Source organism: Bombina bombina, chromosome 1 (assembly GCF_027579735.1).
Source record: "Bombina bombina isolate aBomBom1 chromosome 1, aBomBom1.pri, whole genome shotgun sequence".
Classification (NCBI taxonomy): Eukaryota; Metazoa; Chordata; class Amphibia; order Anura; family Bombinatoridae; genus Bombina; species Bombina bombina.
The window spans coordinates 458,992,817-459,019,669 of record NC_069499.1 but is presented as its reverse complement, the minus strand read 5'-3'; the positions used below and the strand labels follow the sequence as shown (position 1 = coordinate 459,019,669).

Below are 26,853 nucleotides of genomic sequence, written 5' to 3'. Positions count from 1 at the left end.
TGCTGCGGCGTTCTGGGTTGAGTCTCTTGATGAGGCTTTACAGTTAGCGATTCCTTTGTTTTCTGATGCCTTTGTTCATTTGACTAGACTAACGGCTAAGAATTCTGTTTCTCTTGTTAAGTGTGTTCAGTCCACGGGTCATCCATTACTTATGGGATATATTCTCCTTCCCAACAGGAAGTTGCAAGAGGATCACCCAAGCAGAGCTGCTATATAGCTCCTCCCCTCACATGTCATATCCAGTCATTCTCTTGCAACCCTCAACAAAGAAGGAGGTCGCGAGAGGAGCTGGAGTTTTTACTTAACTATTCTTCAATCAAAAGTTTGTTATTTTAAATGGCACCGGAGCTGTTTTTCTATCTCAGGCAGTATTTGGAAGAAGAAACTGCCTGCGTTTTTTATCTATGATCTTAGCAGGTGTAACTAAGATCCACTGGCTGTTCTCGACATTTTGAGGAATTGCGTAACTTCAGAAACTGGGAATAGCATGCGGGGTCCTCCGCAAATGAGGTATGTGCAGTACTTTATTTTCTGGGAATGGAATTGACTAAGAAAATACTGCTGTTACCGTATGATGTAAGTACAGCCTTAAATGCAGTAGTAGCAACTGGTATCAGGCTGATAAATGTATGCGCAGTCGAGTTATATTCTAGGGACTAGAATTTGACTGAGAAAATACTGTTAACACTGAAATAATACTTAAGCCTTCTCTGCAGTGGTAGCGACTGGTAGCAGGCTTAGTGATAGCTTTGCATGACATTGAAAAATGTTGTTTTTTTAATAAAACGTTTACTGGCATGTTATTCGTTTTTGTGAGGTACTTTGGTGATAAATCGCTTTGGGCATGATTTTTTTTCCACATGGCTAACATTTTTCTGCATGGAAACCGTTATATCAGGGCTCCCACTGTTGTGATTGGAGTGGGAGGGCCCTTGTTTTAGCGCCTTGTTGCGCAGTTAAAATTATTGCACAGTCTTTCTGCTTCTTCCTCCTTGATCCAGGACGTCTCTAGAGAGCTCAGGGGTCTGCAAATTTCATTTGTGAGGGAGGTAATCAGTCACAGCAGATCTGTGACAGTGTGCTGACTGTGATTAAAAGCGTTAAATCTTAATTGATATCTGTTTTATCCGTTTTGGGTATTGAGGGGTTAATCATCCTTTTGCTAATGGGTGCAATCCTCTGCTAATAATACACTTCTTGTTAAGAATTATTTAATTATATCTGTATTTTTGAAGCGCTGCAGCGTTTTTTGTATTGCTTGTAAAACTTATTGAAAGTGATTTCCAAGCTTGTTAGTTTCCTTGCTAAGTCTGTTTTAAACATGTCTGATTCAGAGGAAACTGTTTGTTCATCATGTTCAAAAGCCAATGTGGAGCCCAATAGAACGATTGTATTGATATTGCTTTGAATAAAAGTCAATCTGTACCGATAAAGAAGCTATCACCAGACAACGAGGGGGAAGTTATGCCGCCTAACTCTCCTCACGTGTCAGTACCTGCGTCTCCCGCTCGGGAGATGCGTAGGATTGAGACACCTAGTACATCTAGGCCCTTACAAATCACTTTACATGATAGCTAATGTTATGAAAGAAGTATTATATAATATGCCCGAATTAAGGGGCAAACGCGATAGCTCTGGGTTAAGGACAGAGCGCGCTGATGACACGAGAGCCATGTCTGATACTGCGTCACAATCTGCAGAACATGAGGACGGTGAGCTTCATTCTGTCGGTGACGGTTCTGATCAGGGGAGACCGGATTCAGAAATTTCAAATTTTAAATTTAAGCTTGAGAACCTCCGTGTGTTACTAGGGGAGGTATTAGCGGCTCTGAATGATTGCGACACGGTGGCAATTCCAGAGAAATTGTGTAGGTTGGATAGATACTATGCGGTACCGGTGTGTACGGACGTTTTTCCTATACCAAAAGGACTTACAGAAATTATAAATAAGGAGTGGGATAGACCCGGTGTGCCTTTTTCCCCTCCCCAGATATTTAGAAAAATGTTCCCTATAGACGCCACCACACGAGACTTATGGCAGACGGTCCCTAAGGTGGAGGGAGCAGTTTCTACGTTAGCCAAGCGTACCACTATCCCGGTGGAGGATAGCTGTGCTTTCTCAGATCCAATGGATAAAAAATTAGAGGGTTATCTTAAGAAAATGTTTGTTCAACAGGGTTTTATTTTGCAGCCTCTTGCATGCATTGCGCCTGTCACGGCTGCAGCGGCATTCTGGTTTGAGTCTCTGGAAGAGGCGATTCGCACAGAGCCGTTGGATGAGGCCTTGAGCAAAGTTAGAACCCTTAAGCAAGCTAATGCGTTTGTTTCAGATGCCGTAGTACATCTAACCAAACTTACGGCTAAAAATTCCGGATTCGCCATACAGGCGCGCAGAGCACTCTGGCTTAAATCCTGGTCAGCGGATGTAACTTCCAAGTCTAAACTACTTAACATTCCTTTCAAAGGGCAGACCTTATTCGGGCCCGGCTTGAAGGAAATTATTGCTGACATTACGGGAGGTAAGGGCCACGCCCTTCCTCAGGACAGGGCCAAACAGTCTAATTTCCGTGCCTTTCGTAACTTCAAGGCAGGAGCAGCATCTACTTCCTCCGCTCCAAAACAGGAAGGAACTACTGCTCGTTACAGACAGGGTTGGAAAGGCAACCAGTCATGGAACAAGGGCAAGCAGGCCAGAAAGCCTACTCCCGCCCCTAAGACAGCATGAAGACAGGGCCCCCTATCCAGAGACGGATTTAGTGGGGGGCAGACTTTCTCTCTTTGCCCAGGCTTGGGCAAGAGATGTGCAGGATCCCTGGACGTTAAAGATTATATCTCAGGGATACCTTCTGGATTTCAAAACCTCTCCTCCACAAGGGAGGTTCCATCTTTCGAGGTTATCGTCAAACCTAGTAAAGAGAGAGGCATTTCTACAATGTGTACAAGACCTCTTAATCATGGGGGTGATCCGCTCAGTTCCGCGATTGGATCAGGGACAAGGATTTTACTCAAATCTATTTGTGGTTCCCAAAAAAGAGGGAACCTTCAGACCAATCTTGGACTTAAAGATCTTAAACAAATTCCTAAGGGTACCATCGTTCAAGATGGAAACCATTCGAACCATCCTACCCATGATCCAAGAGGGTCAATATATGACCACTATGGACTTAAAGGATGCTTACCTTCATATACCGATTCACAAAGATCATTATCGGTACCTGAGGTTTGCCTTTCTAGACAGGCATTACCAGTTTGTGGCTCTTCCCTTCGGGTTAGCCACGGCCCCGAGAATTTTTACGAAGGTTCTGGGCTCACTTCTGGCGGTACTAAGACCACAAGGCATAGCGGTGGCTCCGTACCTAGACGACATTCTGATACGAGCGTCAAGTTTTCAGAATGCAAAGTCTCATACAGAGATAGTTCTAGCATTTCTGAGGTCGCATGGGTGGAAAGTGAACGTGGAAAAGAGTTCTCTGTTACCACTCACAAGGGTTCCTTTTCTAGGGACTCTTATAGATTCTGTGGAGATGAAGATTTACCTGACGGAGTCCAGGTTATCAAAGATTCTCAATGCTTGCCGTGTCCTTCATTCCGTTCCAAGCCCATCAGTAGCTCAGTGCATGGAGGTAATCGGCTTAATGGTCGCGGCGATGGACATAGTGCCATTTGCGCGCCTGCATCTCAGACCGCTGCAACTATGCATGCTCAGTCAATGGAACGGGGATTACTCAGATCTGTCCCCTTTGCTAAATCTGGACCAGGAGACCAGAGATTCGCTTCTCTGGTGGTTGTCACCGGTTCATCTGTCCAAAGGAATGACCTTTCGCAGGCCAGATTGGACGATTGTAACAACGGATGCCAGCCTTCTAGGCTGGGGAGCAGTCTGGAATTCCCTGAAGGCTCAGGGATCGTGGACTCAGGAGGAGAAACTCCTCCCAATAAACATTCTAGAATTAAGAGCAATATTCAATGCTCTTCTAGCTTGGCCTCGGTTAGCAAAGCTGAGGTTCATCAGATTTCAGTCGGACAATATCACGACTGTGGCTTACATCAATCATCAAGGGGGAACCAGGAGTTCCCTAGCGATGTTGGAAGTCTCGAAGATAATTCGCTGGGCAGAGTCTCACTCTTGCCACCTGTCAGCGATTCACATCCCAGGCGTAGAGAACTGGCAGGCGGATTTCCTAAGTCGCCAGACTTTTCATCCGGGAGAGTGGGAACTTCACCCGGAGGTATTTGCTCAACTGATTCGTCGTTGGGGCAAACCGGATCTGGATCTCATGGCATCTCGCCAGAACGCGAAGCTTCCTTGTTACGGATCCAGGTCCAGGGACCCGGGAGCGGTGCTGGTAGATGCATTAGCAGCCCCTTGGGTTTTCAACATAGCTTATGTGTTTCCACCATTTCCGTTGCTACCTCGGCTGATTGCCAGGATCAAACAGGAGAGGGCATCAGTAATTCTAATAGCGCCTGCGTGGCCACGCAGGACCTGGTATGCAGACCTAGTGGACATGTCGTCCTGTCCGCCATGGTCTCTTCCTCTGAGGCAGGACCTTCTAATTCAGGGTCCTTTCAACCATCCAAACCTAATTTCTCTGAGGCTGACTGCCTGGAAATTGAACGCTTGATTCTATCAAAGCGTGGGTTTTCGGATTCGGTTATTGATACATTAATACAGGCTCGGAAACCTGTGACAAGAAAAATTTACCATAAGATATGGCGTAAATATTTATATTGGTGCGAATCCAAGAGTTACTCATGGAGTAAGGTTAGGATTCCTAGGATATTAGCTTTTCTACAAGAGGGTTTAGAAAAGGGTTTATCCGCTAGTTCGCTAAAGGGACAGATTTCAGCTCTGTCTATTCTTTTACACAAACGTCTGGCAGAGCATCCAGACGTCCAGGCCTTTTGTCAGGCTTTGGCTAGAATTAAACCTGTGTTTAAAGCTGTTGCTCCTCCGTGGAGCTTAAACTTGGTTCTTAAAGTTCTTCAGGGTGTTCCGTTTGAACCCCTTCATTCCATTGATATTAAGCTTTTATCTTGGAAAGTTTTGTTTTTGATGGCTATTTCCTCGGCTCGAAGAGTCTCTGAGTTATCTGCCTTACATTGTGATTCTCCTTATCTGATCTTTCATTCAGACAAGGTAGTTCTGCGTACTAAACCTGGGTTTTTAACTAAGGTTGTTTCTAACAGGAATATTAATCAAGAGATTGTTGTTCCATCATTATGTCCTAATCCTTCTTCAAAGAAGGAACGTCTTTTGCATAATCTAGACGTGGTCCGTGCTCTGAAGTTCTACTTACAGGCAACTAAAGATTTTAGACAAACTTCTTCTCTGTTTGTCGTTTACTCTGGACAGAGGAGAGGTCAAAAGGCTTCGGCTACCCCTCTCTCTTTTTGGCTTCGTAGCATAATACGTTTAGCCTATGAGACTGCTGGACAGCAGCCTCCTGAAAGAATTACAGCTCATTCCACCAGAGCTGTGGCTTCCACCTGGGCCTTTAAGAATGAGGCCTCTGTTGAACAGATTTGCAAGGCTGCAACTTGGTCTTCACTTCATACTTTTTCCAAATTTTACAAATTTGACACTTTCGCTTCTTCGGAGGCTGGTTTTGGGAGAAAGGTTCTACAGGCAGTGGTTCCTTCTGTTTAATGTTCCTGCCTTGTCCCTCCCATCATCCGTGTACTTAGCTTTGGTATTGGTATCCCATAAGTAATGGATGACCCGTGGACTGAACACACTTAACAAGAGAAAACATAATTTATGCTTACCTGATAAATTTATTTCTCTTGTAGTGTGTTCAGTCCACGGCCCGCCCTGTCTTTTTCAGGCAGGTTCTAAATTTTTAAATTATAACTCCAGTCACCACTGCACCTTATAGTTTCTCCTTTCACGTCTTGTTTCGGTCGAATGACTGGATATGACATGTGAGGGGAGGAGCTATATAGCAGCTCTGCTTGGGTGATCCTCTTGCAACTTCCTGTTGGGAAGGAGAATATATCCCATAAGTAATGGATGACCCGTGGACTGAACACACTACAAGAGAAATAAATTTATCAGGTAAGCATAAATTATGTTTTTTTACTATACTGGCGCGCAGAGCGCTATGGCTTATATCATGGTCAGCTGTCGTGACTTTAATAAATAAGCTACTTAACTTCCTTTCAAGGGGCAGACCCTATTCGGGCCTGGTTTGAAGGAGATTATTGCTTATATCACTGGAGGAAAAGGTCATGCCCTTCCTCAGGATAGGAATCAAGGGCCAAAAAAGGCCTAATTTTCGTGCCTTTTAAAACTTCAGGGCAGGTGTGGCATCCACTTCCTCTAAGGCAAAACAAGAGGGAATTTTTGCTCAGTCCAAGGCGGTCTGGAGACAATTGGACCTGGAACAAAGATAAGCAGGCCAAGGAGCCTGCTGCTGCCTCTAAGGCAGCATGAAGGAACGGACCCCTATCCGGTAACGGATCCTATAGGGGGCAGACTTTCATTCTTCGCCCGGGCGTGGGCAAGAGATGCCCAGGATCCCTAGGCATTGGAATTTATATCCCAGAGATATCTTCTGGATTTCAAAGATTCCCCCCCCAAAAAAGGGGAGATTTTGCCTTTCACAATTATCTGCAAACCAGATAAAAAAGGAGGCATTCTTACATTGTGTACGAGATCCATCCAGTTCCAAGAGAGGAACAGGGACAGAGTTTTTACTCAAATCTGTTTGTGGTTCCCAAGGTGAGGGAACCTTCAGACCTATTTTGGATCTAAAGATCTTAAACAAATTCCTCAAAATTCCGTCATTTAAGATGGAAACTATTCGTACCATCTTAACTATGATCCAGGAGAGTCAATAGAGGACTACAATGGATTTGAAGGATGCTTATCCTCACATTGTGATGCATAAAGATCACCTTCGTTTTTCAGGTTTGCCTTTCTAGACAGGCATTACCAGTTTGTAGCTCTTTCCTTTGGGATATCTACAGCCCCAAGAATCTTTATGGAGGTTCTGGGGTCGCTTTGGCGGTCCTTAGGCCGCGGGGCATAGAAGTGGCCCCTTAGTTAGACGACATCCTGATACAGGCGTCAAACATCCAAATTGCCAAGTCTCATATGGACGTAGTACTGGCATTTCTGAGATCACATGGGTGGAAAGTGAACAAGGAAAGAGTTCTCTATCCCCAATCTCAAGGGTTTCCCTCCTAGGGACTCTGATAGATTCTGTAGAAATGAAAATTTATCTGACGGAGTCCAGGTTGTCAAAGTTTCTAAATTCCTGCCGTGTTTTTCATCCCATCCGCGCCCTTCGGTGGCTCAGTACATGAATGAAATCGGCTTAATAGGTAGCGGCAAGGGACATAGTACCGTTTGCACGTCTACATTTCAGACCGCTGCAACTATGCATGCTCAGTCAGAGGAACGGGGATTACACAGATTTGTCCCCCTGTTGAACCTGGACCAAGAGACCAGAGATTCTCTTCTCTGGTGACTATGTCGGGTCCATCTGTCCAAGGGTATGACCTTCCGCAGGTCAGATGGGACAATTGTTACAATGGATGCCAGCCTTTTAGGTTGGGATGCAGTCTGGAACTCCCTGAAGGCTCAGGGATAGTGGACTTAGGAGGAGACCCTCCTTCTAATAAATATTCTGGGAGTGATATTCCATGCTCTTCAGACTTGGCCTCAGTTAGCAACTCTGAGGTACATCATACTCAGTCGGACAATATACACGACTGTGGCTTACATCAGCCATCAAGGGGGAACAGAAGTTCCCTAGTGATGTTAGAAGTCTTACAATAATTCACTGGACAGAGACTCACTCTTGTCTATCAGCTATCCATATCCCAGGTGTTGAGAACTGGGAGGTGGATTTTCTAAGTCGTCAGACTTTTCTTCCGGGGGAGTGGGATTTCCTCCGGAGGTCAAGACCAAGCAGGAGAGGGCTTTGGTGTTTTTGACAGCGCCTGCGTAGCCACGCAGGACCTGGTATGCAGATCTGGTGGACATGTCATCCTTTCCATCACGGTCTCTGCTTCTGAGACAGGTCCCTCTACCTCAGGGTCCTTTCAACCATCTAAATAGAATCAATCTGAGATGGACTGCCTGGAGACTGAACGCTTGATGTTATCAAAGCATGGCTTCTCAGAGTCAGTCATTGATACCTTAATACAGACATGAAAGCCTGTCTCTAGGAAAATTGAACATAGATATGGTGTAAATATCTGATTGTTATGAATCCAAGGGTTACTCATGGAGTAAAGCCTGGATTCCCAGGATATTATCTTTTCTCCAAGATGTTTTTGAGAAAAGGGTTGTCAGCTAATTCCTTAAAAGGGACAGATTTTTACTCTGTCTATTTTTTTGCACCAGCGCCTGGCAGGTATTCTAGACGTTCAGGCATTTGGTCAGGCTTTGGTTAGATCCAAGCCTGTGTTTAAAACTGTTGCTCCACCATGGAGCTTAAACCTGGTTCTTAAGGCTCTTCAAGAAGTTCCGTTTGAACCTTTTTTGTTCCATAGATATCAATCTTTATCTTGGAAAGTTCCTTTTGGGTAGCTATTTCCTCGACTCGTAGAGTCTCCAAGTTATCTGTGTTACAATGTGATTCTCCTTATCTGGTCCTTCGTACGGATAAGGTAGTCCTGCGTACCAACCTGGGTTTTTTCCTAAGGTGGTATCTAACAAGAACATCACTCAAGAGATAGTTGTTCCATGCTTGTATCCTAATCCTTCCTCAAAGAAGGAACGTCTATTACACAATATTGGACGTGGTTTGTGCTTTAAAGTTTTACTTACAAGTTACTACAGTTTTCATCAAACCTTGTTTGTTGTCTATTCTGGACAGAGGAGAGGTCAAAAGACTTCAGCAGCCTCTCTGTCTTTTTGGTTAAAAAGCTTAATTAATTTAACTTATGAGACTGCTGGACAGCAGCCTCCTGAAGGGATTGCAGCTCATTCTACTAGAGCTGTGGTTTTCACTTGGGCCTTTTTTAAATGTGGCTTCTGTTGAACAGATTTACAAGACGGAGTCTTGGTCTGCGCTTCATACTTTTTCAAATTTAACAAATTTGATACCTTGCTTCTTCGAAGGCTATTTTTGGGAGAAAGGTTTTTTTTTACAGGCAGTGGTAACTTCTGTTTAAGTACCTGCCTTGTCCCTCCCATCATCCGTGTACTTTAGCTTTGGTATTGGTATTCCATAAGTAATGGATGATCCGTGGACTGGATACACTTAACAAGAGAAAACATATTTTATGCTTACCTGATAAATTTATTTCTCTTGTGGTGTATCCAGTCCACGGCCCGCCCTGTCACTTTAAGGCAGGTAATTCTTTCATTTGAACTACAGTCACCACTGCACCCTATGGTTTTTCCTTTCTCTGCATGTTTTCGGTCGAATGACTGAATATGGCAGTTAGGGGAGGAGCTATATAGCAGCTTTGCTGTGGGTGGACTCTTGCAACTTCCTGTTGGGAAGGAGAATATATTCCATAAGTAATGGATGATCCGTGGACTGGATACACCACAAGAGAAATACATTTATCAGGTAAGCATAAATTATGTTTTTTTCCAGATTTTGTAATAGATATGTCTTGTGGCTTTCTGGCTTTAATCAAAGTGTTTAACACTTTATCTAAAAACACTTTCTGAGTCAAAATCGGACATTCAATCGCCATGCCGTCACATTGAGTGATTTGAGGCTTTGATAAGGGACCTTTTCATAAAAAGTGTTAGACACTTTGATTCCAGCCAGAAAGCCTGTTACAAGATGCATTTATCACAAAATCTGGAAAGTTTTCCTTTCCCGATTTGAGATTTTGAGTCTAAGAATTGGTGGAGCTCTAAAAGAGTTCCAACTGAAATTTTTAAATGTTTTGATGGATGGTCTGGGTAAGGGTTTACCAGCCAGTTCACTTAAAGGCCAAATTTTTGCCCTTTCAGTCTTGTATCACAAGATTTCAAGACTTTCTGACATTCAAGCCTTTGTTCAAGCTTTGGTCAGGATAAGACCGGTTGTCAGGCCTGCTTCCCCTCCATGGAACGTTAAAGGGACAGTAAACCTTTTTTTTTTTTTTTGTGCATGGATGTTAACGTTTTAATATGAATTAAAAATGAGCAATTCACTTCTATTATTTTTATTACAAAATGAAACAGATTGTTTAATGATTTCCAAACCCTCCTTAATATTCATTATACAGGTCCTATTACGGAGGTGCTGTTGTGAACACTCATTGGTACTTGTGCATGATCCGTGCATTAACACTTACGTCAATAGTACTGGAACATGTACAGTGTAACATTGCCATCAGTATCATTATCTATGTGTACATGGATGATATATGCTGCTACCTGCAATAAAAACACTCTGTGCTAATGTAGTTGGGGTGAGGATTTATGTTGGATGGTGAGCAGGGCTATCCATGCGGTCAGGTTACATGGAGGTGGCTCCGGGCACCCATTCCTCTCCTGACAGCTGCAAATGCTTTGATTTGTGGTGTGAGGTCACATTGTCTGTGCTTCTTTTGGAATACAGTCTGTGATGGAAAAATGTCAGATCTGGCTTAGATAAAAATAATATATGCTTCCTGCAGTAAAAACACTGATCCAAAAAGTAGTTGTGGTATATTTAATGGTAACAGGCAGTTAGTGGTGATGACGTATGTGTGATTGCACCTTTATTTTACTAGTCTGCATGTGGTCAGGAGCAAGCCTGCATAAAAATAAATATGCAAAGACTTATTATGATAGACACTTTCATTAGAGTAGTCCACGGAGAGACTCACCCCTTATTTTTGGAGGCTGTCTTTATAGAACATCACAACCTCATTTCTTGCAAGATTGTGGTAAGTTTATTTAATAAATAAAATGTTTCTCCTTCTAAATACAGAGAGTCCACAGCTGCATTCATTACTTTTGGGAATACAGAACCTGGCCACCAGGAGGAGGCAAAGACACCCCAGCCAAAGGCTTAAATACCTCCCCCACTTCCCTCATCCCCCAGTCATTCTTTGCCTTTCGTCACAGGAGGTTGGCAGAGAAGTGTCGGAATAATTATGTAGTAGTTCCTTATGAAGAGTAGTACTCTTTGAGATGGGACTGGAGTTTTTAGTAGTCTTGTCAGCCTCTCAGTGAGAGCATTGATGAAGGTTAGAGTCCAGAGATGCAGGGAGAGTCTTTCTGCGAAACCATCTTGACTCATTAACAGCTCCATAAGCTTTCACTGCCTGCTTTCTGTACTCAAGTCCATGTCAGAAGCGCTGCTACCATCTGTCAAACTTGAAGGACTGTGTTGCTGTTCCACGGCATAGATTCCGGTAAGATTGTTTCAATTTTTACTTGCATGTTAACGTAAAATAAGAAGACAGGGTCTCAGTGGGACTCCTTTATCTTTATGGAATCAAGGGTTAATATCTCCTGAGGGGGATTATTGAACAGTGGGAACTTTATTCATGTTTATGTGATTCTGACTGCTTTGGTGTAGGAGACTTTTAGATGTTTGGGGCTCATATGCCATTACGGAACGTACAGGTAATTTTCTTGCTGCGCAGTTTTATTACACTGGCGCCCTTTTCCTTAGCGGGAGGGTTCTTGCACGTTGCACCATGTGACCGGGTGCGGTCACGTTTTTTTGTTTCTCCATTTCTATATTCCTGACCGAGCTTCTGCGGAGAGGATCTGTTTCTCTACCTGTCTGGGTCATAGGAGGTGGTGAGTGCCCCAGCCATTGGGGGTGTATAGTGCCAGTTGTTTTTGTCCATAAGCTACTTAGTTGAGTTATGAAGGATTCTGATATGTTAGAGGGGGGTTCCTCTGAGTCAGATTTTGATACTTGTGTATATTGTGAGGAGGCCCGGGTATCTCAGCCCTCTCAATTATGTTCCATATATCACCATAGGGTGTTCTCCTCTTACACTGTTGAGAGGTTTGAGAACACTGAGCCATCCGCATCTGAGGATTCTGCATCCCATGAGGTTTTTATCCCTAGAATCTTCTGTTCCTACACCACCAGTTGTCCCGAATACCGTTACCCCTTCTCCTGAAGAACGTCTCTTTCCACCAGAGGTTACTGCACGGTTTCGCATGGCCATATCTCTGGCTTTAGCGCATTTACATCTTCCTGCCACGTGCAAGAGAAGACTTAATCCGTGTGATCCTAACCAAGGTCCGGCATGTAAGAGGACGATGGTATCTGATCTGTCTTCTGGGGATGCAGTGTCCTCTGAGGCTTCAGAGGTGCTACCTCCAGAGTCGGAGCCCCCTGATACTCCGACAGAGTTGAATTTTGCTTTTAGATTTAGATTGGCTCTTCTGCATATAGTTCTGAGAGAAGTTTTGGCGACGTTGGCTGATCTGTCAGCGGAATCTCAGTCTTCTGAATCGGATAGCGAGCTTGTTTAGACGACTGGAGAGATAGTGATCTTATTCCTTCTCGTCTTAGTTTATTTTTCTTTGTTTTGTTGTATCAGTTTCTCAGTTCACACATCTTGAGGAATGGTGTCGCAGGGCGGGCTGGACCTGTCTGTTTCACTTTCCCTTTGGCTATCACTTGTGTGTGCCTAATATCTTTTATAATCCAGTTAGGATACGTTTTTATTTTCTTCTATTTTAGAACTCGAGTTTGTTTCTCTGGGTTTTTTCTGGTACTAGCGATCTTCATAATTGCGATTGTTATCTCTTTCAGTGGAAGATATATTAGAAAAAGACTATGTTTATGCGTTGGAGCTCATATGTTTTTCTGTTTATTATTCTCCCTTTTCTGGCTCTGCTAGAACGTTAGAATTTCCATTTTAAAACCCTTGAACAGATGTTTTGTATCCTACATATCGGGCTGGTCCTGGTTGGGTATTAGTTATCTCTGTTCTTTCTTCTTCTAAAGAGGTTATTCCTTGTTCCTTTGGTCCGGAGGAAGCCCTTCTATCCTAGATGTTGGGCTGGTCCTAGTTAAATCATCTTGGTTTTTCCGGTTCCTTCTCACAGGGGTTATATTCTTCCCCCGCTATGGTGCTCCATTGGGGTTTTCTTGTTCTTTTTTATACTCTCTATGCAGGGTTTATTTTTTTCTTCCTCTTGAGGGTTGCTATGAGGTTCTCTCTCCCTTCCTGTCCTCATGTTGAGGATATCCGGATTTTCAGGGCCCTATCGTTTCAGTAACCCCGTTCTGATCCTAGTTTTCTTGGGATCTAGGGGGCTGTTAGTTCAGTTTCCTGCTCCCTGGGTTCTGGTTGCTCCTACTTTTGTAGGTTCTAGTTTTCTCCATCGCCTGCTAGAAGTTTTAGGAATTCCATTGTCCTTTTCATCCTTGGGGTTGGTTTTGGATTGGAGTTCCTGGGTAGACTCCAGGTTGGTTTTTTGGATGCGGGTTGGTCTTTCAGACGGGAAGTAATTTTAGGCCTTTTTGAGTTTCAGTGCTCTATTGGTTTGCCCTGCAGTTTTCCTTCAGACTTCTGTTGGTACTGTGCGGGGGTGATGTTTAGCCTAGTTCCATTTTTTCGGATTGGCGTTGTTGCTCCTATATCTTCCAGATATCATCCTGTTTCTGGATTGTCCGCTCCGGTCTCTAGTATGCGGTTGATCGTTCCCTGTTCTAGGATACTTACTTGATCTTCTGGGGCGTTTTGGATTTATCTCTACCATGGGTCGGAGAGTGTATTTCGGGATCCCTTCTATTTTTGGGAATCTTCGTCAGTGGGTTTGAACCCAGGCAAAGCTCCTGCTTTCTGATCTGTTGTGGACTTCTGGTGTCAGCTAGCCTTCCAAAGCAGAGGTTGATACTCTGGGGACTTGGTTTTCTGTTGTTATCCAGTCGTTTTTTTTTTTCTGAAACAGGTCCTTTTTCTGTCGTGAGAGTTTGGCAGGAGGTCAAGGCTCTCTCCTTCTGTGTGTTCCGGTATAGGTATAGAATCTGGTATAGGTTTTTTTGGCGTCCGTGCTTGTCCCAGTCATAAAGGGATCCTTAGGATGATCTGTGGATCTTTTAGCGCTTGGGTTGTTTATCTTCCTTGCCCTCCTTGACTTTGTCACCCCTTTTGGGTTGACTGTCAGGAGCAGGTGTCAGGGTATCCGATTGTCTTTCTTATGCTGCGACTTCAGTTCGTAGTTTGGTCTTATTCATTATGGGTGCCTCCTTATGGAGTTTGACTGGATCTTCGCCTTTGGATCCGTGAGAAGGTTATTTCTGAAGGGTGTCAGTCTTTTTTCCTCAGCTTGTAGCTGTTCCCTCGTTATCTTGGGGATGGCGACCTTCCTCCCCCCTGTTTCTGGTGGGGTGGTGTTGATTCCCCCTGTTTTATATCCTTTCTTGAGGTTCTCCTTTGTCCCTTTTCAGGATGCGACGGCTAGTTCCTCTAGCCTGAGGGTTAGCCTAGCTACCTATCAGTCGGGGGCTTACGAGTTGTATCTTCCGTCGCCTTCTGCCCTGGTATGTGGGCTCCTAAACAGATTCTAGATTTCAGTGTCTGGTCTGTTTCCCGTGGTTAATGAACTGTTGCTGTTCATTTCCTTTCACTAGGATGCGGTTTGCTGTCAGGCAATTTTGTTCTACACTTTTTGCCTCTTCAGGAACTTAGCATTTCCTGTTAAAGTTTTTGCATCGGTATCGATGCAGGCGATGGTTTGAATTTTATATTCTTTGACCTGTTCTGATGGGGAGTATTTTATACATGTCCTAGTCTCTCTTGCAGTCTGGTAATTCGCTCTCCTTGGGGTTTTCACTCTATGGAATCTTTTCTTCGGGTTCTCCAAGGAGCATCTCCCTCTGTTGTTCCCTTTTTTTGTGGGATCATGCCTCAAGGTCCTTTCAGTATTTTTTAGCGTCTCAGCTTACTGCTATTTATCTTCCTATTTCGGAAGTGTAGGTATTGGGAGTCTTGGTTGTCCTCCTTTTCGTGTTAGGGGAGGAGTGTTCTTCGTTTGGTCTTGTAGACAGCGGGACTCCTCAGGGTTTTTTGGACTCATTTTGGGACCAGTGATTTCTCTAGTTTATGGCGTGGGCTCTTTCGGTCATGATTGTTGGAATGTTACTTGGTCCTCCTAACATTTATTTGATTCTTTTGCTTCTGTTGAAGCAGTTTACGGGAGATTGGGGTTTTTCACAGGCTGTGGTGCCCTCAGATTGGGTGTGCCCCCCCCCCTGTGGACTCTCCCTGTATTAAGAAGGAAAACATAAATTATGACTCACCAGATAATTTCCTTTCCTTTGATACAGGGAGAGTCCACAGCTCCCGCACGTGCTCTCTGGTGGGCGGCCCTAAGTTTAAGTTATTTTCTTCTAGCACCTTTTTCACCCTGATATTTCTCCTGGTGTTCCTTGTTCCCTCGGCAGAATGACTGGGGGATGAGGAAGTGTGTGGGGAGGTATTTAAGCCTTTGGCTGGGGTGTCTTTGCCTCCTCCTGGTGGCCATGTTCTGTATTCCTAAAAGTAATGAATGCACCTGTGGACTCTCCCTGTATCGAAGGAAAGGAAATTATCTGATAAGTCATAATTTATGTTTTTAAATAAATTGTTTAGCAGATGATACATATTTATATTAAACATATCTTATATATCAATTAGACTGTGAGTGAAAATGCAAAGTTTACTGGTCCTGTAACTTGGTTTTGAGTGTTCTTTAGGCCCAGCCATTCGAACTTATGCATGGTGTGGACATTCAACTGTTGTTTTGAAAAAAAATTTTTTTTTTATTCTCGTGGGTATTTCCTTGACCAGAAGAGTATCAATCTGAGCTTTCTGATCTATCATGTCATTCTCTTTACCTGGTTTTTTTTTTCATCATAATAAAGCACAATAAACAAAAACTATTATTTCCTTCCTAAGGTTGTTTCTTCTAAATATGTGAAACAGTCCTATCTCTCTGTCCAAGACAAAAAGAAAAAAAACACTGAGAGATTACTTCATAACTTGGATAAAGTAAGGGCCTTGAATTGTTATCGTTAAGCCTCTAAATAATTCAGAAATGCTTCTTCCTTATATATCCATTTCTCTTGTCCAGTCATCTTGGCAGCTTAGCTTAAAACTTTTGTGTAGCGAACCTAGTAGCAGGGAAGTCTCCCACTGAACGAATTACTGCTTATTCTACCAGAGCAGTCTAAACTTCTTAGGCTTTTAGAAATTAAGCTTCCTTTGAACAGATTTGCAAGGACGCTAGTTGGTCATATTTACATACTTTTACCGAATTCTACCATTTTGACCTGTATTCCTCTTCTGATGCAGCGTTTGATAGGAAAGTTTTTTGCAGGTTGCAGTACCTATTTAGGACTTCACAGTTTTAGTATAGGATCCTACGTGATGGCTCGTGGACACTCACCATCTTATGAGAGAAAACAAAGTGTTTGCTTACCTTATAAATGTATTTATTTCATGATAGTAAGGGTCCACACGACCCGACCTTGTTTTTCATTAATATTTGGCAGCAGTACCAGTTTGTACTTTTTACCCTGCTTTCCCTTTCCTGCTTTTCTTATTTTCTCTTGGCCATATGCATGAGTAAGGAATCATGGGAAAGTAGGAGGAATTAAAACTTTGTAGTGTGTTTTTTTTTTTTTTTTGCCTCTTTCTGTAGGACTGGGCCTAAAGCCTGCATGTGATGGCTTGTGGGCTCTCATCATCATGAAATAAATTAATTTAGCAGGTAAGCATAAATTTTGTTTTCCTCCTCGCTGTAACCCTGTCGGTCAGATCGGTAGACAAGGTGTTACCAACCAGGCAGTGAAAGGTCTTTTCTCAGTGAGAAATGTTACAGGCCTCCCAGATAAAATGTGGACTTGTCCACCAATCCCCTGGTCTACAGTAAGCTGCTTTGTGGGATCCACACCCCTCCCCAGATGTAATGCTGCTATTAGTTTGAACATGTTCACACGCTTTACATTTTCTGAGGACATACACCTTATATTAGCAGTTTATAACACTTTTGGGCGCTTTTAAAAGTTATGATTTTTTTAAGGTTATTTAAAATTTAGCGAGGTTAGCTTTGCGTGTTAAGAAGTTATTTCTGACTTGTAAACCGTTTATTTTTCTTCACCTATGCAAAGTTTTCTTGTCTGATTTTTCATCAGGATAAAGCTTTTCGTCACACTAGGATATTTCTTTTTTCCCCAATTATTAATCAGAAATTTGTGGTTCCTTCTTTTTGTGCAGCTCTTAAAGGGACAGTCATCACCAGAATTTGTGTTGTTTTAAAAGATAGATAATACCTTAATTACCAATTCCCCAGTTTTGCATAACCAACACAGTTATAATTATACACGTTTTACCTCTGTAATTACCTTGTATCTAAGCCTCAGCAGACTGCCCCCTTATTTCAGTTCTTTTGACAGACTTGCATTTTAGCTAATCGGAGTTGACTCCATGGTAAATTCATGTGCATGAGCTCAATGTTATCTATATGAAACACATGAAACAATGCCTTCTAGTGGTGAAAAACTATCAAAATGCATTTAGATTAGAGGTGGCCTTCAAGGTCTAAGAAATTAGCATATGAACCTCCTAGGTTTAGCTTTCAACTAAGAATACCAAGAGAACAAAGCAAAATTGGTGATAAAAGTAAAGTGAAAAGTTGTTTAAAATTACATGCCCTATTTGAATCATGAAAGTCTTTTTGGACTTGACTGTCCCTTTAAGAACTCCAAGGATGGTCTTCTTCACAATCTGAATGTTGTGAGAGCTTTCAAATATTATATGGAAACTACAAAAGATTTCAGACTTTCTTCTTCTCTGTTTTATTTTTTTTAGGCTTCGCAAGGGTAATGAAGTTACGGCTGCCTGGTTTACAGGGGCAGCCTACTTGAAAAATGAAATTGTTTAAAAAGATAGATAATCCCTTTATTACCCATTCCCCAGTTTTGCATAACCAACACTATTTTATTAATACAACTTTTACCTATGTGATTACCTTGTATCTAAGCCTCTGCAGACTGCCCCCTATCTTAGTGCTATATACAAACATGCATTTTAGCAAATCAGTGCTGACTCCTGCATAACTCCACGTGAGTGAGCACAATTTTACCTTTATGGCACACATGAACTAGCACTTTCTAACTGATTTTTTTTTTTAATTTACTGAGATAAGAGGCTGACTTCAAAGGCTTAGCAATCCGCCTATGAGCTTACCTTGGTTTAGCTTTCAACAAAGAATACCAAGCAAACAAAGCAAATTTGATCAAAGTAAATTGGAAAGGTGTTTAAAATTGCATGACCTATCTGAATCATGAACGTTTCATTTTGACTTTACTGTCCCTTTAAAGGGACTATTGTTTAAAAAGATAATCCCTTTATTACCCATTCCCCAGAGTTGCATAACCAACACTGTTATATTAAAGTGAATGTAAAGTCAAATGAATGAGTGCCCGGTTTTTAAAAATACTTTCAAAACAGGGGCACTTACATTCATTAAACTTTACATTGCAGAGTGTTTTTTTAAATACTTACCTTTTTCTTTAGAAAACCCAGACCGACGATCCTCTGCCCAAAGCTCCTCTGTACTTACCTCAGCAATAACTAAACCGGCTTCCTCCAATCATACTGTGCACCCCAGAGCGTCCATCTCCTGGGGCCACGCAAAGATTGGAGGAAGCCGGTTTTGTCATCAATATGCCAAGTACAGAGGAGCTGCAGGTGGAGTAAGGCTGGTCTGGGTTTCCTGGGGTAGTTGCCCAGGGTTTGACTATGTAATGTCTAAAACTCGAAACCAAAGTGGGACTATGACATTTATACATTTTGTTAATAGATTGTGTTATTAAGTAGACTGTAAAAAATAAATGCTAAATAGAGTAAAGATTTAGTAGTAAACATAGGCTGTTGACAAGAGTAACCTGGGAGGGAATAGGGGTGGCTAGGGATAGGGGAAAGAGAAGAAAATAAAAGGGGAGAAGGGAAGGGAGGGGGAGGCAGACAAGCAAAATATAGGAAAACTCGTTTCAAACCAAGATACGCCAAACTTATGTGGAAGTGAAGGGCTCTCTCCCAGGCCATATTGTAGGCTGATTTGTAGAAGGTAGGGGGGTTCAGCAAATTCCTATAGGAAATCGATAGCGCTCGAGGAAGCTTGATGCTATTAACCCATCGTTTCTCCCAGGTAGTAAGTTTGCATAGCAGCTGATCAAGAAAACCCCGCGATCTCAGCAGACTGCAAAGTCTCCAGAATTCAAACTGCAAGAGTTGCGGCGGGTTGTAAACAGAATGGAACTGCAATGTCGTAATGAAGTGCCCGTTAGGAAACAGGTCGGCTATGCAATTTATGCCAGAGTCTTGCCATAGAGTCGGATGAGGGTCCTTAAGAGCCAGAGCCGCAAGAAGGCCTGCAAGAGAATGAATGGGAGAAGGATGAGGAGCAATTTGTGGTAGCGAGCGGATTCTATCCCACAAAGATCTAACGTGTTTGGGTAGCCATATAAGATTCGGCAGCATGAGTGAGTTAGGTAGTGTTGCTTGTTCCAGATTCTTCCATTTACTGTTACAGGATTCCACGTTCCAGGAGAGTATATGAGCTAGCCTTGAAGCTTTGTTATAAAAGGTTAAGTTAGGGGCGCCCGCACCCCCACTGAGGTGCGGCTGTTGCATTATTCTCGTGGCTACTCTGGGGTGTTTGTTCCTCCTAATATATCTATTACAAACTAGCTGAAATTTACTTATGAGGGATTAAGGCATGGGAATGGAAAGTGAGAGAAAAAGGTACGTAAGTTTGGGGAGTAGTACCATCTTGAACGCTGCTATGCGTCCCATCCAGGAGATACAAGGAACACTCCATTTGTCAGCGCTTTTTTGGAAATGTTATAGAAGGGGTAAAAGTTGGACTCAATTATAGTAGATTTATTGCAGGAGAGAAACACTCCTAGGTGCTTGAGCCTTTGTTGAGACCAATTAAATGCATATGTTCTCTTAAGTTCTGCAAGTTCTCTATCTAATACATTAATGACATAAGCGTCAGTACTAACATTGAGTTTGTAAAAGCTAATTTGACCAAAATGGTGCAGTAAGTTAAAGAGAGCGGGAAGGGAATGGGAAGGATTGCCCAAAAATATAGTCAAATCATCTGCAAATAGTGCCGTTTTTTTCGTCGTCCCTGCAATCTCTACCCCTTGGATATTCGGATTACTCCTAATCCCCTCAGCAAGTGGTTCCATAATAAGAGTGAATAACAGTGGGGACAGGGGGCACCCCTGCCTTGTTCCATTTGTGATAGGAAGACGGGGGAATGGAATCCTAGACCTCTCACAGATGCCGAGGTAGTGGAATATAATGCTTTAATGCATGAGTGAAAATGCGGGGGGGAAACCAAATTTGCTCAGGACTTCGAATAGGTAGGCCCAATTTACCCGATCAAAGGCCTTTTCGGCGTCGAGTGCTAAGGTTGTACAAGAGAGGCCCAGCCTTTTAGCTTCAAAATAAATGTTGAGAATTCACCGGGTGTTATCCGACCCTTCTCTGCCAGGGGTAAAACCTACTTGGTCCCAATCGATTAATGAAGGAAGAACTTGGTTTAGTCTAGAGGCCATAAGTTTGGCTAGGATCTTCATATCTGTGTTGATTAAAGAGATGGGACGAAAGTGTTCACATGCGTTAGGGGCTTTACCTGGTTTTGGGATGGTTACTATAACAGCCTCTAGTAGCTCAAATGGAAGAGAGCCAGTTTGCCTGGCTAGCAAAAGAACTCTAGTAATCAGAGAAGAGAGTTGTGGGAGGAATGTTTTATAGAAAAGGGCGCTGTACCCATTCGGGGCCTGGGGCTTTGTGGGACTTCAGAGTTTTAATGGCTGATACCACCTCCTCTACTCAAAAAGGAGAATCAAGTAAGTCTTTCTGGGCATCAGATAAAGCTGGTAGAGAAAATGAGTCCAGGAATTCTTGGATGTGTTGTATGGATGGAATAGGGGAGTCTGGAGAGTTTTTTTAAATTATATAAGGAGGAATAATAGTTGGCAAAAGCCTTGCCTATATCCGCTGGTAGGCGGTGTTTTTATATATGGGATACGGGCTTCCGCAGTCCGTTGCCTGAGCTTGTTAGCTAATAGCCGGTCCACTTTGTTACCTTTAGCATAAAAGGTTTGCTTAAATTGACGAATATGAGCTTGATACCTTTTAGATTCCAGCGCCTCTAGTTTCGCTTTAATTACTTCTATTTGGGATAATACCTGGGGGTCTAGCGATGCCATGTGAGAAGAGGTTAGGTCCCGAAGAGTTAGATGAAGTTGAGCTAGGGTCCCTCCCAGTTGTTTCCTATGTTCCGCTTTTAGCTTGATAAATAGCCCCCTAACATATGCCTTGAGGGTACCCCATAGCCAAAATTCATCAACTGAACCGTTGTCATTGATCTCTAAAAACTTGGCAATTTCTTTCTGTGTACATGACACGTTCTGGGGATGAGAGAAGATATTCTGGTAACTTCCAAGAAGGTCTGGAGGACATACAATTAGGGGCCCTCATGGACATTTGAACCGGGGAGTGGTCCGACCATGTACAGTTAGGCATGTGTACTGACTAATTATGATCTAATAGTCGGGGTTTCCAAAAGATATAATCGATTCTGGTATAGGTGTTATGGGCTGCAGAGTAGTAGGAATAGTCCCTAAAGGAGGGGTGGTGGGATCGCCAAGTGTCAAATAAATTATACTGGGCAATGAGATTAGCAAATTGTTTGGCAGTTCTAGAAGTTTGGGGGTCACAAGGTTTGAGCTTTGGTGAGCGTCTATCTAGGGTCGTGTCTAGGACTATATTAAATTCACCTGCTAAAAGTAGGTTTTGAGTCTTGTGGGTGGCTAGTAGTCTTAGAAATTTTCTGAGTGCTCGAATCTGTCCGGAGTTTGGTCCATAATAACTAGCTAATGTGTATTGGACGTCATCTAACTTGCAGTTTAAAATTAGATATCTACCCCAGGGGTCTTAATGGATTTCTAGCTTTTCAAATAGTATGGCCTTATGAATCAATATCGCAATGCCTCTCGATTTCACTGGGAAGGAGGCTGTCTCTACTATTGGGTAGTGTTTATAGTTCAAGGGGATGGGTGTGCCCTCCACCCAATGGGTCTCTTGTAGAAATAAAACCTTTGATTTAGCATGGGTGAGGTAGCTCATAAGCCTACTTCTTTTGTTTGGCATGTTAAGCCCTCTGACATTGTGGGAGGTACATATTAAAGACATAGTTGCGTTAAATTGCCTGCCTTATGGCAAGGAGAGAAGAGAAAAAAAAGGGGGGGGGAGAAAGGAGAAGGGCAATAGGGCGGATTTGGGATAAGAATGGGCGGAGAGGGGAGTGTTACCCTTATAACACAGTTAACACTATATAAGGTTCCAATATGATATTTCCTAGCAAATGCGGTATTGCCAAGAGAAACCTCTTAGATAGTCCTCCTTAGAAAAGGGGGCTCCTTAGTGGATGAGAAGGGGTGGGGGAGTATGGTTTATGGGGGGGGTGGAGGTGTTTAGTAGTGACTATGGGCTCTTCTGTCAACGAGAAAATTCTTGTGAAGAGGGATGGCCGCAAAGGTAGGGGAAAGGGGAGTGGACAAGGGGTATATAAAGTTAGGGTGACTGCTGTTACGCCTGTCATATGATGTAAATGAGAAGTATAAGAACATGTTTGTCAGTGTTCAGGTAACAAGAAAACTAGTGGTGTTCACATAGAAATCAGCCATTTAACATTAAAACTATAACATCAGCGTTATTAACATCTATTATTTATCTGCATAGCAACGTACTGTCAAGGGGGTTAATCCAGATACAACCTCCCTAAGCCACATAGTGTCTTCTGTCCATAGGGACATGCAATGTGTGGTGGTGCTATCTTAAGGCAACTCTATGTGGGTTGTGAAAGAGACCACAGTCGAATAAGAGTAGGGTGTTTCCTGAGGTCCATATAAGGAGTTGAGCGTAATGTATTAGCCTGCTTGGAGTAAAGGCAGGATGTTCTAAGTTATGAGGACCCATACCATCCTTTTTGGGACAGCACTCTAGAAGCTGGGGGGGGGGGGGGGGGGACAGAAGTCTCTGCCGGTTGCTTGGGGCAGCTTAATCTATATTTGCTATCCCAATGGGTTGTCAAGTTTGGGACTAACTGGGGTGTTGAGGTGTCGCCTGTCTCTCCACCTTACCAATGTCCCGTTGTGGGGTACATGATATAGGGTTTTAGGTGCTTGAACGGACGTTGTCATAGTAGATCGCTCTATTTACCTGACTGGCTGTGTGGAAAGTGTGTACTGTCAATAGTGGTATCGTAAGAAGAATGGTGTAGGGTAGGGCTGCAACTAACGATAATTTTCATAATCGATTAATCGGCCGATTATTTTTTCGATTAATCGACTAATCGGATAAAAAGAGAATCAATAATAGTTTTCTATATTTTAAATAAAATCCACATAATGAGTGTTACAAATAAATATAAACTTCAGACTAAAACTTTACATTAACACAAATTAAATTTTTAAACAACAGAGCACAGTTTTATAATTAAACAAAACAAAACCACAAACTGTTTGAAAAGAGGTAGAACTAGAAAGAGTTAGACTATCACTGTTAATAACATTCTGTTATTCACTCTTTCAGAAACTTTGCATTGAAATGCAAAAATCTCAACATGTCCACATGCTTCTGGCTAAGGCTGGTTTTCTATTTGCAGCTATATTTCCTGCAGCAGAGACGAGGCACTCAGATGGCGTTGAGGTTCTTGAGATGCATAAGTAGGGTTTTGCCAATTTCACCAAAGTGGGATATTTATTCTTTGTTAGCTCGTCACCAATTCTAAGTGTTTTCTACCTTGGCAAGGGGCCTCTCAATAAAGTAACCCTTGACTTCATTCTAACATAAAAATATCTTGAATATCTATATGCAATGGTAAATAACCAGCTATAAGGTTAGGGGACATATCTAGTCCGCTCTAAAAATAACGAATATATACTTATAAAGATTGAATCTGGTACATATTATAACAATTTATTAAAAATATAAAAAAAACAATATAAAACAAAATCAGAAGCGCCAAGGACTGTATATCAATAACAGGACAAAGCCTTACACATTTATTTATACAGTACATATAATCAGCAATAGCAAGCGATCTGCTAATAATTGTGCAAACAGATAATAGTGCACATCAATTTAAACAACTCCCATCCATCTAGGGGCAAGGTGTAAACAACAAGCTCAGCACTATATCATGCAAAGCATAGTTCCGAATCACCTGATTTAATATAAACATTCCAAATGATGACTCCTATTATATCTGGGCTGTACATAAGCCAGGGGTAGTTGTAAACGTATGCTGTCCTGAAAAAGTAAAAAGTATACGTCTGTAAACATCCTTTAGGCTAAGGACATAACCATAAAACACAATACCATGTGCAGGAGTTCATTGGAGTGAAGCAGCTGGTGTTGTGCACAGACCAACTAATTGCAAACCAACTAATCGATTATGAGATTTATTGACAACTATTTTAATAATCGATTATTATCGATTATGACGATTAGTTGTTGCAGCTCTAGTGTAGGGTTAGATGGGTCCATGGGTCGGCAGCAGTTGTCCAGTAGGCTATGTATAGCATTTGTAGTCTGTAACTTTTAACTCCTACATTATGTACCATGAAGATAATAGGGGTTCACATTGATTTAAAGATGCACAGACACAAGGCCTATCTACCTCATTGGGAGTTTTTCTATTGGCTTCCAATGGGAATGGTATCATGCAGACCACCCGTTAGATAGATCCAGGGGAGTGTAAGACATACTGCAACTGGAGAAACCCAGAGAAATATAGTGTTACATCATCTATGGGCGTTCTCGTGTCTTTGGGGCAGGATTTAAGACACCTCAGGAGCGTGGAAGATTGTGTCCTTTTTCGCGCAGTGTTGTATCTCAAGTTTATAAACAAGGGGGTATTTGGCTGCACTAGGTCTAACGTATTGTACACATATATAACCCTTTTTTTGTGTGTGTCCAGAGGTTCTATAATTTAGATGGTTGCCTACTGGGAGTATGACTTGATCTTCGCCTATGTCAGTGCATCATGGCTAGCATACATATAAACATTATGCATAAAAACATTAGTATACAGAAACATTTGAACTGGAATGACATAGAAGAAAAAGGAGGCACATTTTGTCCTACGTTATCGTCTCACACATTATCATTAAAGGGTCACTGAACCCAAATTTTTTCTTTCGTGATTCAGATAGAGTATGCAATTTTAAGCAACGTTCTAATTTAATCCTGTAATCAAATGCTCTTTGTTTTCTTGCTATCTTTATTTGAAAAAGAAGGCATCTAAGCTTTTTTTTTGTTCAGACCTCTAAACAGTACTTTTTTATTGGTGAATGAATTTATCCACCAGTCAGCAAGAACAACCCAGGTTGTTCACCAAAAATGGGCCGGCATCTAAACTTACATTCTTGCATTTCAAATAAAGATACCAAGAGAATGAAGAAAATTTGATAATAGGAGTAAATTAGAAAGTTGCTTAAAATTTCATGCTCTATCTGAATCACGAAAGAAAACAATTTGTGTTCAGTGTCACTTTAAGGCTAAGCCCTCAGGGTCCCAAATAGGTTTGGAGGTAAGTCTATTAGAGGTCCATATCTGTGGTTGCATGTGTAAGAGAGTTCACAAAAACTACATTATGGACAGGAACAATAACGTACAAAGGAAGCAGGAGTAAAATATAAAATGCATATTTCCGCGTATACTTATCGTCCAGTGTCCGCTCCCACCCAGGTGGGATTTTCGAGTGCCTAAGAAGATCTGGGATAAAGTCTGTTAGTGAAGGCTTCACGTTGTGAATCAGATGGGCCCACTAGGATACTGGAGAGCCAGCTCTGTGTCTTTGAGGGAGGTCTGACCAACCAGGTCCCTCTGGTTGCTTGTGATGAGCAGGGCCCTGCACATCAGTTGGAGCCCTCTCCGGGTTTGGTAGGTTGGAAGGAGCTGCCCATTCCGCTGCTGAAGCTCTCAGTTGGTTGTGCTGGGTCTGTGGTCTCTCTCTTTGAGAGGGTAGCAGGTTCCATAGTTGTAAGAGTTCATAGCCTTTGGAGGGCTTTAGAATCGTGAACACTTGGCTGGCTTTAAAGACTAACAGTTTAATGGGGTAGACCCACTTGTATCTGATATTACTCTTTCTCAATGTAGAAGTGATATCAGCAAAGGTTTTCCTCTTTTGCAGAGTCCTCATAGACAAGTCAGGGAATATTTGAAGATTTTTAAATTTGTCTGGTAAGGTGGGTTTCTGAAAGTGAGCTCTTTTAATTCTCTCTTTATAGGTGAAGTAGTGCAGGCGGATTATAATGTCCCTTGGTTGATCCTCTGATAAGCCTTTGGGTTTGAGCGAACGGTGGGCTTGATCCATCAGATCTTCTGACTCTGTGGCTGGAGGAGCTAGTATATGAAACAGCTCTTTCAAGAATGGCTGCAGATCAGACGTGGAGACAGTCTCTGGAACACCTCGGATCCTTAGGTTATTTCTCCGAGATCTGTCTTCCATGTCGGCTATTTTGTCTTCTACAGCATCAAAGTAATCAAAAGGTGCTGCGTGAAGTTTGAAGTTTAAAAGATTGTATTGCTCAGTTGATATGTCTTTGTGCCTTCTTTCTAGGGAGTCGATGCGCTTGTTTGTGGACGAGATTTCTTTCTTTAATTCGGCAGTTGAGGCTGCTATTTTGGCCATGAAAGAAGCATGGTGTTTATCTAGCAGTGATTTTAAAGAGTCCATAATAAAAGTAGGAGTAACTGCTGCTGACGGGGATTGATGGATATCCTGCATAACAGATAATGTGAGTTCAGAAGCCTCAGATCTAGGTGAATCCGGGGTCTCCATTTCACTGTGTGGCCCCAGTGTGGTCAATCACTGTCTTTTTTGGTGGGAAAGGTTGCTTATTATTTTTCCTAGCTGAC

At 42.4% G+C, this 26,853-nt stretch overlaps 1 protein-coding gene across 2 annotated transcripts in view; it reads left to right on the top strand.

Annotated features, from left to right (window-relative positions):
- The window catches only part of OLA1 (Obg like ATPase 1), a 599,482-nt gene that overhangs the window by 475,957 nt on the left and 96,672 nt on the right, over positions 1-26,853 (top strand). The gene's annotated exons all lie outside the window — the stretch shown is intronic.